Source organism: Triturus cristatus, chromosome 5_1 (assembly GCF_964204655.1).
Source record: "Triturus cristatus chromosome 5_1, aTriCri1.1, whole genome shotgun sequence".
Taxonomy (NCBI): domain Eukaryota; kingdom Metazoa; phylum Chordata; class Amphibia; order Caudata; family Salamandridae; genus Triturus; species Triturus cristatus.
In genome coordinates, this window is record NC_140587.1 from 178,772,738 (window position 1) to 178,792,474 (window position 19,737).

Sequence of the window (19,737 nt, forward strand, 5' to 3'; positions counted from 1 at the left end):
AAAGGGTGGAGCAGGTTCTCTATATCTGTGTTATTCAATTATATGAGACCTAAGGACAGTAAAGGGTGGAGCAGGTTCTCTATATCTGTGTTATTCAATTATATGAGACCTAAGGACAGTAAAGGGTGGAGCAGGTTCTCTATATCTGTGTTATTCAATTCTAAGAGACCTAAGGACAGTAAAGGGTGGAGCAGGTTCTCTATATCTGTGTTTTTCAATTATATGAGACCTAAGGACAGTAAAGGGTAGAGAAGGTTCTCTATATCTGTGTTATTCAATTCTATGAGACCTAAGGACAGTAAAGGGCAAAGCAGGGTCTCTTCCTCTGTGTTATACATTTATATGAGACCGATGGACAGTAAAGGGCATTGCAGTGGCCTCCATCTGTGTTTTACTATGGGCATTAAGGACCCGTGTAGTCGCCTACATTTGTGTTATACAATTACATGAGACCTAAGGACAATAAAGGGCAGAGTAGGCTCTCTACATCTGTGTTATACAATTATATGAGACCTATCAACAGTAAAGAACAGAGCAGTCACCTACATCTTTGTTATAAAATAATATCAAACCTATGGACATTAGAGACCAGTGCAGTCTCATGCATCTGAATTATCATATGAGACCTAGGAACAGTACAAGCCTGGGCAGTCTTATAGGCCTACGTTATTATATGAGCCCTAGGCATAGTAATGGCTAGTGCAATCTCATATGTCTGAGTTATTATTTGCGACCTGTGGATATTAAATACCAGTGCGGTCTCATACATCTGCGTTATCATGTGAGGCCGATGGACAATAAAAGCCAGTGTAGTCCAGGGGCGTAACACAGGCCCCCACATCCCCCGCGGTGCGGGGGGGGGGCCTACGCACAGCGCTCGGGTCTGAGCGCTCCGGATAAAATCCGGAGATGGGGCCCCTCTGTGTTCATTGCAGGGGGCCCCTTAAACTTTCGTTACGCCATTGGTGAAGTCTCCTACATCTGTGTTATTATATGACACCTAGGGACAGTAAAAACATGTGTCTTTACCAGTGCAAGGGTAATCTCATATGTTCGTGTTATTTTATGAGTCCTACTGACAGTAAAAGCCAGTGCAGTCTCATACCTCTGTGTTATTATATGAACAGCCAGAAAGATGGAATCTGCGCCTTACTGAAGGAGGAATTCAATGCAGAATGCATTATGCCTTACCTTCCAAAATACAACATGGCCAACAGTCAGACACCTTCACAAATACAATCCCACACATGACAAAACCAATCCCTGTAGGTTCAACGAGACTGTAGAGGTGACTATATTTGATGCAAACCTCACACGAATCATGACTATTACTACACCACCTTCAAGGCTTATAGGACCGTGCAAACTTCAGGGGGCAGATTTACAAGCCCCCTGCGCCACCACTACGTCACTTTTCGTGACGTACTGGTGGCGCAGGGGGCACCTCCATATTTACAAGGAGAGGAAAAGCCACCCTACGTGACTTTTCCTCTCCTCGTAAATATGGCCCCTTCACACGCAGCACTGTGCGTGGAAGGGGCGTTCCATGGGTGTTGCTGTGGGTGTTTCCACGCAACACCCATGGAACTCTCCAGATTTACGAGAAATCGTAAATCTGGAGATGCGTGTAAATGCTACGCCATCCTAAGGGTGGCGTAGCGAGGCGCATGGAGGAGAAATGTTTTCATTTCTCCTCGTTTTTTCCTCTTTCAATGCATGCTGCATTCTACAGCACGCATTGAAAGAGGAAAAGGCCTTTTGTGATTGTTTTTGTGCAGGAAGGTGTCCCTTCTTGCACAAAAACAATCTCCCCACGATGCAGGCATCCTTGCACCATGGTGCAAGACCTGCCTGCGCATGGCTGCAGTTTGTGCGCCAGCGCAGGGGAAACACAGAGGGGCAGATTAACGTTCCCTGGCGCATCCCTGCAAATCAGCAGGGATGCGCCAGGGAAGATGCGTCACGCAAGTTTGCCCTTGCGCCATCGCACATGCGCCGCATTTACAATGCGGTGCATCATGGCGCAAGGACAAGCAGATGCGTGACGCATCTGCCGTGGTAAGGTTGGCGCAGTGCTGAAGTTGTGTCGCAAGCGCGACGCAACTCCAGCACTGTTCCAACCTGGCCTATCCCTAACATGGTGCATCAAACCTTACGCCTGCTTGAAGCAGGCGTAAGGATTTGACGCACCAGCGTCGGAAAAGTGACTGCGTAAAATCTTGTAGATTTCACTGAGTCACTTTTCCAAGGCTTTTTCCGAAGTAACGCCCACCCTGCATACATTAAACCTGATGCGGGTATAATGTGACGCAGGGCTTTACAACGTGACGCATCTCCCTAGATGCGTCACGTTGTAAATCTGTTGCAGCATGGTGCTAGCTTTGCGCTGCCGCTGCGTCACAAAAGTGATGCAACGGCGTCGCAAAAGTGGCGCACGGGGCTTGTAAATCTGCCCCAGAGATGCGACATATTCTTGTAAATATGTCGCATCTCTGTGCTTTCCAAACGAACGCAGCACGGCGCAGCAAAATTACTCGCCGCACCGTGCTGCGTTAGTTTGTTGTAAATCTGCCCCCAGGTCTTTAAAACTACGGGCTTCATTTATGAAAAGTGACGCATCACTCCGTGAAAACAGTGATGCGTCACTTTTCACTGCGCCCTCCCTGCGACTCCAATGATGCGTCATATTTACAGTATGACGCATCATGTCGCAAGGAGTCACAGATACGTCAGTATTTCTGACGTAGCTGTAGGCGCAAAAGTGACGCATTGCTGGAGTGTGTCACAAAAGTGACGCAACTCCAGCAATATGTCCTTTTACATGGGGCAAGCCCCATGTGAAAGGGCCTGCGTCAGTCTTATGCCTGCTGTGAGGCAGGCACAAGATATTGACGCATTTGCACCCTAGAAGTGGCGCAGTGAAATCTCGTAGATTTCACTGCGTTACTTCTACGATGCTTACTTACATAGGAACGCCCACCCTGCTTACATTAGACCTGAAGCAGGTATAATGATGCGCAGGGGTTTACAAAGTGACGCATGTACCTAGATGCGTCACTTTGTAAATATGGTGCAGCAAGGTCCAGTTTTTACGCCGCTGGAGCGTCACAAAAGGTGATGCACCAGCGGCGCAAAAGTGACGCAAGGACTCACAAATGAGCCCCAAAGTATCCATCGTCATTATTTTCTGAATAGATGTGTTTTTTAGCTGTTTATGGAACAGTTTTTTCTCCGGTATGCATCTCAGGGGGGAGTGAGTTTGTTCTAGTGTTTAGCAGCCAGATCCAAGCAACCAGAACCGCCCCTCTTCTTTCGTTTGGTGAAGGGATGTTCAGTAGACGGGCCGACTGGGAGGGCAGGGATCTTTGAGGGCAATATGTGGTCAATCTTTCGTGTAAACATTTGGAACCTGTTTTATAAAAAGCCGAGTCTGCTACTGTCAAGGCTTTAAAAACCACCCTTTTCCTTACTGGTAGCCAGCGCACCTGGTCATGGTACTCGGTGACTGAGGCATGTTTGGGAAGGTTCATTATAAGGTCCACAGCCGTGCTCTGTATCTTTTGCAGTCTGTGAATAAGATAGGCAGGGAGTCCTATGTATAAAACATCTTTATAGTTCAGTCTGGACAGGATCGCCTTACCTGAATCCCCGCGTTCGCCGACAAGTTTTCCCGATCCGGTCGCGTTCTCCACGAGATGTTGCATTGTTGGTAGCCATTTGCGCTGTCTCGCGACAGTTCGTGCCCGCAGTAACATCATTCGTTTGCGCGATCACGTCTTTCTTCTCGCGATCATGCACCGCGAGACAAGTGAAAACAAGATGGCCACGCCCGCGAGCAACCGCATGGGTAAATTGGCAAGCTGCGACCACGCAGAGCATACCTCGAACGGGCGGGAAAATAACTTCCGCATCTTCGCGATATTTCCGCGTGTTTGCGGAGATTTTTTAAATTTTCGCGATATTTTGCGAAAGTGAATTTCGCAAATTCCGCCCACCCCTAGTTCTAACCCAGAGTGTAGGGATGTGGTAAAGAGTTCCTGATAGATAGGGCCTGGACTATTCCCTTATATTGCCATTATTTGGAGGGGTAGAGGATCCAACGGGGAGCCAGATTTACTTTTGGTGAAGAAACTGGGGAGAGGATGTGCATTACGGCTAGAGCGGTCGACCTTGAAGCTGGGGAACCGGGTTCGAGTCTTGGCAAGGACGCTCAACATCCTGTGATTCTGGGTAAAACACTTAATCTCCCTGTGCCTAACAAAAATGAATGTGTACATCTGTAACAAAACTGGTGCTCATGTAAAGCACTCTGATACCTGATATCTTCGGGTCGAGTTCACGCTATTTAAAACTATAAAAAAAAAAAAACTTAAAAAAAACTCTCATAGTTGTTGGTTGTCGGAGGGATAAATTGCAGCACTATGACCTTTGACCCAGTTGACCTATACTGCTCAAGGGTGCAATATTTTGCATGTTTGCAAGGTTATCCTGGATTTTAAGAATTTTTTCTTCAAAGAATGTACTAAGGGATCGAATACGATGGTGACCGGGACTGTCCGCAATGCATGCGGCGGTTCCGCACACCAAATTAGGATCCAGTCGCATCTTGCATGTCAACATTGCCTTTCAGTGCACTATACATCTCCCCACAACACATTGGGGGCCCGCAATGGACCCCCAAAAAGAATCCCTGCCAGCCTTTTCATGACGGTTTCGTCGTCATGCAAATAAAATAAAGAATTTGAGGCAGGAGAATAGGCACATTGGTGGTGAAACCGCAAATAAAACAAAAAAGATATAGAAAATGTATATAAGGTAGTGTCCTTCCCGAGGTAACTTCCGGGTCATCATTGGCAGTGTCAGCGCAAATGTTATGGGTCAAGGACCATACCATACATGCCAACACTCCCGATTCAGGCGTGAGACTACCGATTTGAAGGCTAGTCTCCCGCCTCCCGATTCCTGCAAGCAAAAACCCGATCCCTCGGGGTTTCAGTTGACAGGGTTTGGTAATGTGTAACGTGCTAATTCTTCCAGCAATAGTCAGAATGGCGATGCAGGGGCTCTAGAAGGGGTGAAAAACCAACAAAGCCCCATTAACAACCGAATGGTCTTTTAAACACCTGTGAAGTACTGGGGAGGGGGGGGAGGGGGGGAGAGGGGCGCGGCTGCGTGCTTGCCCGGAAGCTGTTTCAGCCCGGTCTGACGGGGGAGGGAGGGGGGTGTATGCACTGACCGCAACCTGCCAGGCCAGTGCAAACTCTTGCATCCCCCTCTTTCTCTGCCTGCCATTGCGCTCCATGCTTCTGAAAGGTGATAAAAAAAAACACGTGAATTTGCTTTCAAATGTCCGATCCTGCAGCAGCACACTTCCAAAGTCCATACATGACAGAAACCCGATTGAAGGCCCCATTCTCCCGATTTTTTTTTTTTTTTTTTTTTTTTTTTAAATCTCCCACTTTGCTCTTCTGAAATGTTGGCATGTATGCCATACACACATCAGAAATTATATGAAGGGAAAAAAAAAAAGCTTTTCCTTTATTTTATTTAATCCCCAGACCAGAATGCGTAGTAGCAATAATCTTTTGGATATTTGCTATGACCAAGGAGTCAAAAATAAAAATATGCATAATAATTCTGAAAAGCGAGTGATTTCCCAGTTTACATCCGGGTGGAACTGGGCAGAGCCAGCACTAGTCAATTACTAGTTGCACCCAGGTTTACAAACCAATGGGAATAGTGTTTGCCCTATTTAAAGCTGACGTGTTGACGCTGCTACGTCAAACAGGAAACGAGGAGGAGGACGATTTTGAGGCGAACCGCTGCATTAAAGAGATGAGAATAGGGAAATTAGGGTGCCGACATGACACGCTTGGGGACAACTGAAATAGAAGTCTAGCTAACGACTATTTTTAGTTAATGAGGACTGCAGACTCGTACCATGAATATAAAATCCATTTGAAATGTGGACTACACTGGTGCTGGTGGGTAAGGCAAAAGTGATACAAGGATTCTGTCCACACCCTGTTTTCACGATGTACTCAAAGTTGGAAGTAGATTTAGACAAGGAATTGGGTTGATGATAAACAAAATACATTACGGAGCACTATTTAAACTGTAAATATGGTTACATTAGCTTCCATATCTTTTTGTAGCTTGATTTCAGATATACAATTGCACCCGGACCACGTGTCTTGTAAGGCCGGGAGTAGAATGGACAGAAAATGGGTTGTATATATGAGGTTAGGAAGTCTCTTGGTAGGGAATAGTGTTTCCAGTGAGTACAGATATACAAATATATATATATATATAAATATGTAATGGATAACGAGTGAAAAATAAGGTCTGAAAAACGATGGTAACAGGTTTGTGTCATGTGTTGCTTATACAGCAGGAACCATTGAGAGGAGGTGGAGTAATTGAAAAAAAACCCTGAGCTCTAAGAAAGAGAAGCTTGGTTGCCGTTCAGGGTATTGCGCGCATAATAAACACACTAACCAGGTACGTTAATATAAAAATAGAAACTTAGTGTAACGTATAAATGCACAGATAGGGCATTAAATAAATGCTATGTTTTTGTTATAGGTGCTAATTCCTGACCAAATATGGGGACGGACCAATTTTTAAGTACTGAATACGACAAAATGAATTGGTGTGGTATTTATACACACTAGAAATAGGAAATTAATGATAAATAAGGTAGGAAACCTGTCCACAATAAATCATACACAAGAGAGGTAATATGGAAATTAAAATAGTGAAAAGAATGGGCACAAAAAGAAGAAATCGGTAATAAGAGAAAATACATGTAAAATACAATAGTAGAATGCCCTCCTCCCATAATAAAGATGATGGGACAATCCTCCGTCTAATTATATAAAAAAAAGAGGATAGAGTTGGATGGTAAATAGACAAAAGATGCCTTCGGATTGATGAATAAAGGGTAATACTGTGTAAATGTCACATACTGAATTATGAAATATGGTTGTGTAATTTTAACGCCCGGGGAGCTAGTGGTATTTGAGACCAGTTGTGTATTAGATATATATAAACACATTTCTACATGTATGTTTGCCTTATACAGGACAATAACAGAGAAAAACTAATCTACAGTCTTGAAAAAAATGGAATGAAAAAATAAACCATCGAAACGCATCAACGCAAATTGATTGACATAATCTTAGGGCTAATCCGATCCTGGAGTTGCAAAACAAAGAGTGCAACCGGGTTGGGTGTTTAACACCCCTTTTGATGTGTTATACCTAAAGACAGAGTGTATTGTCTAGAAACGTTTTTTCTTGTGTTTATATTGTGACGTTTGTCCTGTATGAAATTGTGATTACTGTATGATTTGTTATACGAAGTATGAGATGGATGTTAGTGAGATTTTTTAAAAAATGGATAATAGTTTTTAATTAGATTGTTTGTTTTTACTGTGACACTAACGATGAAATAAAAATGTTTTGTATTTTTATAATTGAATGAGTCTGCTGATGATTTGTATTTTTGTATAGTTCGTACTTTGAACAGAGTGTAGGTTTAATTCGTTGCATTCCAACATAGCAGTGGGCTTGGTGGTATTATATGCACTGGCTTCCAAGGGATAGTTTGTTTTAACTTGTCAAGAGTACCTTATTCCCCTGGTCGTAACAAGGGACCCTCTCTGTCTAATATATATGGATCAAGCGTGCAACATAATATGGTGGACGATGTCTGCTAGGCACCGCCGCCATATTATGCATGCAGACCTCTCCGCCAGGCAATCGATCCGATTGCCTGTGGCGGTTCCATGGCGAACGGTCTTTGCACCCGCCACGGTCGCAGTGTGGATCCGCCTGCCATCCTAATCTGGCGGGCGGACAATCCACATTTGATGGCGGACAGACTGCCACCGCAAGGCTGGCGGTGGCGTCCTTCCGGCATCATAATGACCCCCTTAGTTGGGAACATAGGGAGGCACTTGTTTCAAGTGGGGGGAGCAGTGCCATTGGGATCTGTCAAATCAGATACAATTTTAAAGATTTCCTTAGCATTATTGTTTACTTTCTCAATTGTTTTGGAATAAAAAGTGTGACTTGCCAGTTTCAGATTAATGTGATATGAACTCAGAGCTTCTTTGCACCGGTTTTTGTTGACTTCATCATATTGTCTTCTCCATATGTGTTCTAACCTTTTACAGTGCTTTCTTTCTTCTAATAGATTTCTTGTGAACCAGCTGGACTGTTTGTGTGTAAGGGTCCTTTCTTTGACTTCTGGGGCAGCTATAGAGGGGGCCTCCGCAAGCCAGTAATTCACTTTAGCCTCATCTAGCATTATGTCGCCTGTTAGTGCAGATTTGGTGGAATCTAATTTGTCCTTCAATAGAGGTATGTCTACCTTATTCCATGCACGGTTCTTATGGTGGGCCCCCATTCTCCCTTGATTCTTTGGAGACCAGGGCCAAGCAAAAGGTAGTATAAAATGGTCAGATCAGGGAACTTCTCTTGGCTTGCCAAGTTCTAACGCGGTTTTAGAAAATATAGTGTCAATACTGTGGCATGTTTTATGTGTGGGGCCCATTGAAGTCACTGAAAGATCAATGTCTGCCAGCGAGTCCGCTAGTTTAGATACTAGCCTATCCGAAGAGTTCTCCAACTGAATGTTTAAGTCTCCTAAGACAGTGGAGCTTGCATAGTTAAATGCTTTGTGACTCAATGCTTGAGAGATGGAGTTAATGAAATCTCCAGCATTACCTGGAGGGCTGTAAAGCAGGACTCCAGCAAAAGCACATTGGGGCATATCAGCAAGGGCCGGCGATAATTATCGCTAAGCGTGCTTAGCGTGAGGATAATTATCGCCGGATTTTATCGCTGAGATAGCGTGCTATCAGCAACGCTTATCTCTAAAGCGATAAAATTCCAAGTGCAAGCTGCCAAAAGTGCGATTATCGCTGGAAATCCAGCGATAATCGCACAACATTTGGCAGGTTAGCGTGCAGCTTGTTGATAGGAGAAATGTCTGTTAGCGACATTTCTCACGTTCTTTTGGGGAGGATCGCCCACTTTGCATCTCATTAGCGATGCAAAGATGGGCGTTGCGGAAACGGACGGAAAGGCATTGAAACACGCGCTAGTGTGTCTTTGCTGATACGGCGATAAAATTATCGCTGCTTTTCGCCTGAACACGGACGCTAAAGCGGCGATAATTTTATGATGTTATGCCCCATTGATGGGAAGGAGGGATGACAAACCCCAAACCTTCCACTCACACCAGGGCTTCAACCTGAGCTGTGGTGCATTTAAGCGGCTTTCTGAAGGCTAGGGCAACCCTGCCACCCCCCTTTCCCTCACGATCTAGATGTAGGCAGGCATAGTGTGGGGGGAGGGCCAGATGTAGGTCTGGGCAAGAGTCCTCCGTTAATCACGTTTTGATCATGAGGAGAACATCTAATGGTTCTTCCTCAATTAAGTTGTATATGCTTACTTCCAAAACACGCCTTAGACAAACATGTATTAGTGTAGCTTTTAATTACCTGTGGGTATCCTGCAGCTCCCTGTTATTACTAACTGCTTGATTTGAAGGATGCAGAGGGAATTTGTAAGAGCGACAGCAGATAAGACCCCTGCAGTCTGTGAGTAAGGATTGTTTCACTGCTTAGTGTGTGGTTTTAAGAGCAGTAATTCAACCAAGGTGTAAGCAAGGACTTACCACTGAGCTGTCGCCAGCATGGTGTCTGGTGCTGGCCGCAGACCGGTGCAGACTTCTTGTCTTTGGCGCACCTTTGATGCCTGCGCTTCATCCACGCTGCGGCCAAGCTTATATGCTCTAGTTAGTGTGGGCGACTGAAACACTAGAACACTGTCTCTATGTTCAGTGCCCCGCCCTCTGGTGTAACCTCACCACGTCATAGAGCACGTGCAAAGGTCCTACTAGAGTGTGGTAAGTGCTTTCAGGGTCAATGCATTGCAAGTGTTTTATGTAATTTGCCATCAGATTCAAATTTCACAATTGTAATCAAGGTTCCGTCTTAATCAAATTCCAGTTCAGTTTACAGTTTTGTTCATCAGATTCCCCCTCAGAATGATGTCAGTTATCTTCTGAAGCTGAGTATCCTAATGTGTCCACGCTGCGCCCCTGCTTATCTGCTCTAATTAGTAACAATGGAGCTCTGCCTCAGAGTACAGTGTCCCGCCCTCTGGTATGAACCTCACTGCGCCGCGGAGTGCGTGTAAGTGCTTTCATAGCCGACACTTCATAAGTGTGTTTTATGTAAAAAACAATGACTAAAACAACACTTGTGAGTATTCTAAAAATAATGTGAATAAAACATATTTGTGAAGTCCTTAAAACTAATTTGCCATCAGATTCAAATTTCACAATTGCAATCAAAGTTCTCTCTTAATCAAATACCAGTTCACAGTTTGTTCACAGTGTGTTTGTCATTTTTCCCCCCAGAAATATGTCAGTTCCCTCCCATGGCCAAGTAGCCTTGGACGCAGATGGTTAAAAGACGATTAAACTCCTTTACCCAACTGTGAAAGAGTTACCCCTAGCGAGTGATGTTTGCCAGCCTTGCTTCTCTCCTACAGGACTGACTCCGTATCCTTAGGAGCCCCCACTCAGCATCACAAACATTTTAGTGACTCAAGTTCTGAGAATGCCTAGTTTTTCTTTGTCTACCGTCAACATCAAAACCCCAAACCAACCCATGCATTATAGACAGATCAAAAAACCAACCAGTGCATTATACAAATCTAAAACCAACCAATACATTATAGACAGATCTAAAACGAACAGACCCAAAACCAATCAACATATCATACAGATATCCAATACCAATCGATACTTAATAGACAGATCCAGAACAGATCCAAAACCAACCAATGCATTATATACAGATCTAAAATGAACAGATCCCAAACCAACCAATATATCATAAACATATCCAATACCAATCAATACTTAATAGACAGATCCAAAGCCAACCAATGCATTATAGACAGAAACCAACCAATGCTTTATTGACCGATTCAGAACAGATTCAAACCCAACCAATGCATTATAGACAGATCCCAAACAAACCAATGTATTATAGACATATCCAAAACTATTCAATGTATTATAGATGGATCCAAAACCAATCAATGCATTATAGACAGATACAAAACCGTTCTAAATATTATAAACAGATCCAAAACCAACCAGTGCATTATGGACATATCCAAAACCATCCAATGTATTTTAGACAGATCGAAAACCTACCAATGTATAATAGATAGAAACCATCCAATGTATTATAGACCGGTACAAAACCAACCAGTGCATTATAGACAGAGCCAAAACCAACAAATGTGTAACAGACATTGCATTATAGAGATTCCGTACGACATGCACCCAACTCACCTCTAATATTTCATACTTTGTGTTTCACTGGTTAATAAACAGCACTCTATACCAAACTCTAAACCATCATTTAAAACCCACCTTCATACAGTCAAAGTGAGACATACGGACCCCTTCCACCATCCTGTGCATAATACAGCTCCACAGCACTTAGATGGCAAACTGCTGGCAAATGAAGCACATTGCCAAGGGTCATGCCAACATGCATCCTAGAAACACACGGATACACAGGCTTTCCAGGTCAGATTCATTTACTATCACACAAAGCACGTGGAGGTCAAACACTAAGCTAACTCTCTAGTAACTACTCACAACAAACATTTACTATCAAACTTCGGCTCCCATGAACAGAGCACTGAGGTGAAGAACGTGCTTTAGTTTCAAAATAATTGTTGAAAATGCCATAGAAATGGCAATAAAATAACATAACCTTAGAAGTAAATAGTTTTGCCTGCAGGATATCGAAACTGTACATTTTCCCCTCCTTCAAGTGAGTCTTTCGGCAGACTCAAGAGATGCACACTCCTGCAGATTCCCTAGAGCCCTGGATGCCCCGTGGGCATGAACATGCCCACAGAAACAAGCAAAGGGTTACGGCCAGTTTCGAGGGCACACGACATTCCAGAGCAGAAAAGGGAACAGAAAGCCGGCATTGCTCAGGGTGCTGACAGCTTGAGAAAATGTATTGTAAGGGTGTTCACCCACAAAGCTGATCTGGATACACTTTAAAGTAAACATTGGGCAGACATTTAGGGTGTCCGCCTTTCCTAGAACCTCTGTGCCTTAGGCAGTGGTCCCCCACCGAGCAGAAATGGGTAAGGTTGTCTTCCTTTGTTGGAGAAGGAGGATGGGGCAGCTTTAAACAGGGATGGTGAGCACAATTGTCTTTAAAACAGCTGCCATTCTCCTGGTCTCTAAGAATCTATTGTTTTCCCACGCATATCTCTTATCAGAGCCTGAGCAGGGTATTAAACAAGCACTGGCAATGCCAATAGATCTGGCTTCTGAATGAAAGTACCTCTTGTATAAATGATAGTTTAAGCACTCAGTAAGTCCTCATACATGCATTCTGCCACTCATCTATGCACTCATGCATCCATCCATCCATTGACTCATACTTATATTTGCCATCTGACAGCATCACAATAAAAAAAAACATAAATTCAATGATAAGCGCAATAAATTAAAAAAGAATACAAAGAGAAAAAAACATACTGTGATCTAAACACAGCAGGCAACTAAACAAAGCAGTGAGTGACCGTCTTCCAGAGGTAGTGTTAATAGTCTATCACAGTCTTCCAGAAGTATTGTGGATATTCCATCATTGTTTTAAAGTTCTGCATGGCCACCTTATTTAGAACAACAATGTTGGCCATCTTGGTAAGGTAAAACAATGATACACTATGGACAACAGCATTCCGTCATAGAGCCCGATTACGAGTCTGGCAGTCCGAGGACCGCCAGACTCAAGGGGGCATGGTGGTGGCGGTCTCCTGACCACCCGAATAAAAGTCTGGAGGTCGGACAGCAACAGCCCCAATGCATCCACCAGGGAACCGCCATTCCCTCACTGTGTTGCAACGGAGTGGAGGCATCAATATGCTTGGTGGGACCGCCGCTGTCCCCCCAAGCATAATACAAGTTTCCTCTCCGCCAGTGTTTACATGGAGGTTGTTACTCCAGGAAAACCCTGGTGGAAAGGGAACAAAGGGGATGCACATAGGGAGGCACAGAATGCGCCCCCTGTGCACATGCACACCAGTTCCTGCGTGGCATGGACTTTTAATCCATGCCGTACAGGAACTGTTTTAGGCGTTCCCATTGTAGTGCCTGTTTTTAAAGGCACAACTGTGAGAATACCAAAAAAGCCTGCTAGACAAGAGTTACACCCGTAAACTGGTGGGCAGCCTCACCACGGGTTTGGCCATGCGGCGGCAGGGCAGACCTGGTGCCTCACAACCAAACTCGTAATCGGGCCCAAAGTTTCCTGGTTTGGAGGAACTGGCCACATGGGATGCAGTGCACTGAAGATGAAATTAGTGGCAGGCCAGTGACTCGTTAGCACTGCCTGGACAGCTGTTCTATCATCTCAATAAATAGTCAAATAAAAGAGTAAAAGCAAAGAAATAAAGGGGAAACTATAAAAGGAGAAAACTGAAAACTAAAGGACTGGCCAGCCAGCCCTGACACCGAAGCACACCTATTGCAGGTGGATGTGCATATGTAATCAGAAAATGCAGTCATTCACAGGGCGAGGGAGCCAATGACGAATGTGGAGTGAACCATTACCCCACGCAGTATATTGTCATGGATGCAACCACAGTGTAATGATACTCAGACAAACCAATGGCAGAACACAGAAGACCCAACGGCATCCTATGTGCTCATATGGATATATATATATATATATGTATTAGTTAATGATTTTCTTTGTAACAAGATCCTGGCAGGCAGATAAGAGATTCTAGCAAAAGTGATTACAGTGCAAATCTTATCTCCCAGGGTTTGTCTGAGGTGGTAACCAACACCAAAATCCTTCCCTTCAAAGGTGGTCTGTAATCTGGGTTTAATTTAACAAAATACCTATAATAGTTGGCTAAGCAAAACACTATGGGGCAGATTTACATGAAACTGACGCACCTGTAGAGATGCGTCAGTTTCCCTGCTCCTCCATGCGAAACCCTTGTGCCACCATGGATGCACCGTATTTACAATATGGTGCATCATGGCTCAAGGATTGACAGATGCGTCAGAAATTCGATGGTGCATATGTCACGCATTGCTGGAGTTGTGTCGCAAGCAAAACGCAACTCCAGCAATGCATGGGGGGGCCAATACTTATTGTGATACGTCAATCCTTGGCCCTGCTCCAAGCAGGCGTAAGGTTTTAACGCTGTGGCGTCCTAGAAGTGGCGCAGTGAAATCTTATAGATTCACTGCGTCACTTCTGTGAGGCTTTCCCACGTGGGAACGCCCACCCTGCATACATTATACCTGACGCAGGTATAATGTGGGACAGGGCTTTACAAGGTGATCCATCTGCGTAGATGCGTCACATTGTAAATGGGTCGCTACGTGGCGCATTGTTTACTTTGCCAGTGCATTACAAAAAGTGACCCAGTGGAAAGTGTCGTGAGGGGCTTGTAAATCTGCCTCTATCTCTCGTAAGAGGGCCTTACAAGGATTCTCACAGAGCAAACCTTGTATATCCACAGTTTGTCTCACTGGGTGACCAACACCAAATTTATTGCCTACTACAGTAATCTGTGAGATTACATGTAACAAAATGCCTGTCTTTTGGATTCAAAATAGAGTAATAACAAATCACACATAACTGCCTACTGACTTTAACTTTTGCTATTCACAATAAATATGTCCGGCCTAGGTCTATAGCGATAATCATTTACTTGCCGCCATAACCAACTCAGTCCTGTATAGAGTATAAACTCGAACACAAGCCAAACGTGCAATTCTAGCTGCCTTTATAGTGAAAGCACCCAAATTCGACCCAATCAAATCCTGTGGTCTGGGGAATCAAAATATGGTTGGAGCTTGTTAGACCTGGCACCTTGGCGTGAATCTCCCTTCCACTTTTTGTCACTGTGCCTCATGTGTTTTTGCTGGTGTTAGCTGCTCAGAGCACTGTGCCACTGCCAACCAGTGCCACAGTGCAAGTGCTCCCTATTTAAAATGTATATGTTGGTTGGATTCCATGATTGGCTTATTTGGTTTACTGTCAGACCCCAGTAAAGTGCACAAGGAGTGCCCAGGGCTTGTAAATACAAATGCTGCCGGTGGGCTTGCAGCACTGGTTGTGCCACCCACACAAGCAGCCTGGTAAAATGTAGCTAGGGTCTGCCATTGCAGAACCTGCGTGCAGTCTGGTACTGTCATGCTGACTGGGCAAGTGCACACACTTGCCAGTCCCTAAACCTTCCCTTAACTTCATATCAGTCACCCCTATGGTAGGCCCAAGGGCAGGGTGCATTGTAAGCATAAGGTAGGACAAGCCCTGATGTGTGTGGCATGTCCTAATAGTGAATTACAGCAATTTTCGTTTTTCACTATTGTAAGGCTACCTGTCCCCATAGGCCAGAATGGGCTGTTAAGATTGTTACATCCTATGATCCTAACAGGCCCAGGGAACATGGTAGAAATTCGAGTTTAGTATGCCTGAACTCAGAATAATGAAATACATCTTTTAGTAAAGTTTATTTTAATATTCTGTGTTTGCAAATACCACTTTTAGAAAGTAGGTATTTGCTTGTCTAACCATTCCAGCCCGCCTCTGTGGGATGTGTATCTGCTGTCTGGTTTGTGTGAGTGACAGGGCTGGGGAAACTCAGATGGGCAGGGCTAGGTAGCCTGGTGGTGAATAGGAAGATTGGCAGGCAGATGGGTGGGAGGAGTGCACCTGGACTCTGAATAGGGCTGTGCTCTGCCACCACAATGCTGGCTCCACCCCCTGTGGAGTGTCTGATGGCTCTACCCTGCTCCCTGAAAGAAACAGCCTGCCTCACAACAACAAAGTGCTCAAGAACTGGTTTGGACTGGGCAAAGGCCCCTCTACCCAAGAGGAACAAAGGAATTAGGGGTATAAGTATTGGGACCCTGCTCCCAAGAAATTAGACCAGATCCTGCTTAAATAAGAACCTCTGCCTGAAGGAGAAGGAACTGGGAAAGCTGTAAGGGGGACTACTGTCCCTGACCTGGGGGATTGGCCTGCAGTGGTTGCCTTGCTGCTGAAAGAAGAGGAGAAAAGACTACAAAGACTTTTATTTCAACTTGTGCTTCAAAGATCTCCAAGGGCTTGAACTGAGCTTGCCCCCTGAACGAAGTCCCAGGACCAGTGGACTTCACCCCCAGTTTCCCAAAGTCTTTTGGAAGTGCCTGCTGCTGTTGTTGGGCCTTCTGAGGGACTGCGTGTCGCAAGGAGCTGGAAGCGCGACTCAAGGAGAAGAAGCGTGCCGCCGTCTGAGCTGTTGCCGTCGCATCTCGCAGAGAGTGTCGCCGCTGCAGCATCGCATCGAGCGGAAGCGTCTCGCATCTTCCGGAAGTGTCTCACAACGCCGAAGAAGCGTGTCGCCATCGCAGCTGACGCATTGCACCGCATCGAGAGGAGAGTCTCGCATCGAGGAGGGAACTTGTCGCCATCGTAGTTGTCACATTGCACCGCAACCAGAAAAGTGCCTCGCATCCACGGAGAAGCGTGCCGCCGTCGGAGCTGCTGTCGTCGCTTCGCGTCAAGGGGTGACGCCGCTGCAAGCATCGCACCGAGCGGAAGCGTCTCGCAACGTCGGAGAAGAGTGCCGCTGCCAAGGCCGCTGTCGTCGCATCGCGTAAAGGGGTGACGCCGCTGTAGCTGACGCGTCGAGCCTTCTCGCAACATCGGAGAAGCGTAACGCATCTGGAAGAACTTCGTCTTTATTTCTTTTGAACCAAAGAACTTCATCGCATCTGCATTGCTGCAACACTTTCGTTGCCCTGCGTGTTGCATCTAAGGTACATTGACTTAAAGTGTCGCATTTAAGAACTTAAGAGAACTAAGTAATCTTCTACCAACTAAGCAACCGTATTGTGTATTTTTAATCGTTTAATGGTCTTGTGATAATCCTATATCAAGATTCCTTATTTTTAATATAAATACCTGTGTGGTGTCCATTTTTAGTGTTGTCACTTGGTTACTGTATGTGTTCACAAATGCTTAACCTATAACGCTCTGAGATAAGCCTTGTCTGCTCGCGCCAAACTACCTAGAGGGTGAGCGGGCGTTATTTTAGGAGTGTAATCCCCTTACCCTGACTAGAGGAAAGGTTCCCCGCTTGTCGCAAGTACCTACCTGTGCCAACCAGAGAACCCGGATTCTAACATTGGTGGTCAGCGGTGAGGATTCTGTATTTGCATTTGTGACTCATGTACAGTAATTGGTGAACACTACTTAGTGAGTGCAGACCTTAAACGCAACCAATTCTTGTTGGTAGATTTCTTTTTGGACTGTCTATTTTTGAGCACTGCCAAGCTTAACCATGGTGGAGAAAGCAGCATCCATAGTCTCTGTGAATGAAGAATTTGAATTGGAAGAAGAGAAATTGGATAGCTACAGGTTATCACAGCTGAAATTCTTTTGCAAGAAGTTTAATGTTTCTACAACAGGATGTAGAAACAAGGAAGGATTCTACAAGGCGCTGAGGGCCTGGGTAGAAGCAAGGAATGCTACTGATGATGAGAGTGCAGATGAGCAACTGGATGAGCCAGTGGGCTCAAGAGGAAGGAGAAGCCCTTCCTCTGCAGGTAGCAGTGTTTCTAGCAAAAATTTTTCTCCAGAGGTATTGGCAGACAGGAAGGACACCAGAGCTCATGAAATAGAGATGGCCAAACTAAATGGACAGTTGGCAATGGAACAAAAAAGAATGGAAATTGAAGAGAGAAAAATGCAAATGGAAGAGAAAAAAATCCAAATGGAGCATGACAGAATAATGAGGGAGCTGGAGTTGAAAGCCCAGGGCTTGGGAAGCACTCCCTCTGGTGGCAGCACACCCCCAGTGCAGGAAGAGTCCAGAGTGTACATACCCAAAGATGTAGAGAAGGAATTTTTAAAAAATGATGACATAGGGCAGTGGTTTAAGGCCTATGAGGTAGCCATGTCTTCCCACCGGGTCCCTGAGAAGGATTGGGGAGCGGGGTTGTGGGGACGGTTCCTTAGTGAGGGGAGGGATACACTGTTGGATTTACCTTCAGATGATTATAATTCCTATCCCCATATGAAGGCTGCTTTGATGTCTAGGTATGGGTTGACCCCTGAGTTGTATAGGCAAAGGTTCAGGGGTTGCACCAAGATTCCAAACAGTACGTATGTTGAGTATGTGACTTTTTTTTGCAGAGCACTGGATGGTTGGGTGAAGGGTAGCAAAGTTAATGATTTTCAAGGGCTTCTTGATTTAATGGCATGGGAACACTTGTCTAGTAATTGTTTTCCTGAGCTACGCCAGCACCTGATTGATAGTAGGCTGACTAACCCTAGGAAGCTTGCTGAGGAGGCGGACCGCTGGTCAGTACCAGGCTCCACAAGGGTCAAGTGGGAGATTCCGCCAAAGGTGGGCAGGGTCCCCAGCAGAAGAGTGGGGGGGACAAGGGTAAACAGAAGGAGTTCCAGAAGAGGCCCCAAAGTCATCCCCAAGGGAACTAAGGGAAAGGTTCTCAGCCTCCCCCACCACAGAAGCGAACCGGGCCCCGACAGGTACACCTGTTCAGAAGGGGCCCATCAGATGTTACAAGTGTGGTAACTTGGGGCATTTTGCCTCTGATGTGAAGTGTCCATTATTTGGTAAACCAGCACCCACTGGTGCTCCATCCCGGCAGGTGACTAGTGTAGCCCTGGGGGAGGAGATGAGTGTCCAAGGTGGGTGGGGTACCTCAGATGTCCCTTGTCTCATTAGGAGACTGTGAAGTGGTCCCCCAAACCCAGCTGCCTGAGAACACTAATAAGTACAGGCAATGGGTGACCATACATGGCCATAGGGTTGAAGCTCTGAGAGATACAGGAGCCAGTGTGACGGCTATCAAGCGCCACCTGGTGTCTAAGGAGCAGGTTGTCCCAGGAGCATTCTATCCGGTTGTTGCCGCCGACAACACCGAGAGTCACTGCCCAGTGGCTCAGGTTCCCTTTGAGTGGGGGGGGGGGGGTCTCTGGTACTCTTCAGGTAGCTGTGAGTCCCGCCATGCCTGTAGATTGTCTGTTAGGGAACGATTTGGAGAGTTCACCTTGGGCTAAGGTGGAGCGGAGTGCTCACCTGGAGATGTTGGGAATGCCGGATTGGGCGTGTCACCACACGGTCCATGGCAGCCAGTAGAGGTACTCAAGAGGTCCTGGAGCCTGAGAGGGAGGCCCAGGGACCGGCCTTAAAGAGAAGGAGCAGGGGGCACGGGAAACCGGCTCCTGAAGTTCCCACGGTCCAGGAGGGAGCAGACCTTGAGGGGGATGCCCTGGAACCTACAGGGGAACAGATAGCTGAACTGGGGGACCTGCCTGAGCTGACCCATTGGCAGCAGGAAGGAGGACCCTCCAGGGAAGAATTCTGCAAGGAGCAGAAAGAATGCCTTTCTCTTGTGGGTATGCGGCAGCAGGCTGCAGACCAGGCCGCAGGTGATCAGTCAGGGTCACATTTCATTTACTGGGCGAACAACCTCCTGTATTCTGAGCCTAAGGTTGCTGAGCCTGGGTCAGCCCGTGTGCTGGTAGTACCCCAGCGCTTCAGAGCCTTCCTACTGGGGCTGGCTCACGATGTGCCATTAGCAGGACATTTGGGGCAGGACAAGACCGTTGAAAGTCTTGTCACCCACTTCTTTTGGCCCAAA

At 45.8% G+C, this 19,737-nt stretch overlaps 1 long non-coding RNA gene across 1 annotated transcript; it reads left to right on the forward strand.

Moving 5' to 3' along the window:
- Window positions 1-5,801: 5,801 nt before the first annotated feature.
- Window positions 5,802-7,477, forward strand: LOC146830593 (uncharacterized). The gene is made up of 4 exons (XR_014961171.1): window positions 5,802-5,988; window positions 6,392-6,501; window positions 6,586-6,699; window positions 7,085-7,477. It is a non-coding gene; the product is annotated as an uncharacterized LOC146830593 (long non-coding RNA).
- Window positions 7,478-19,737: the final 12,260 nt, after the last annotated feature.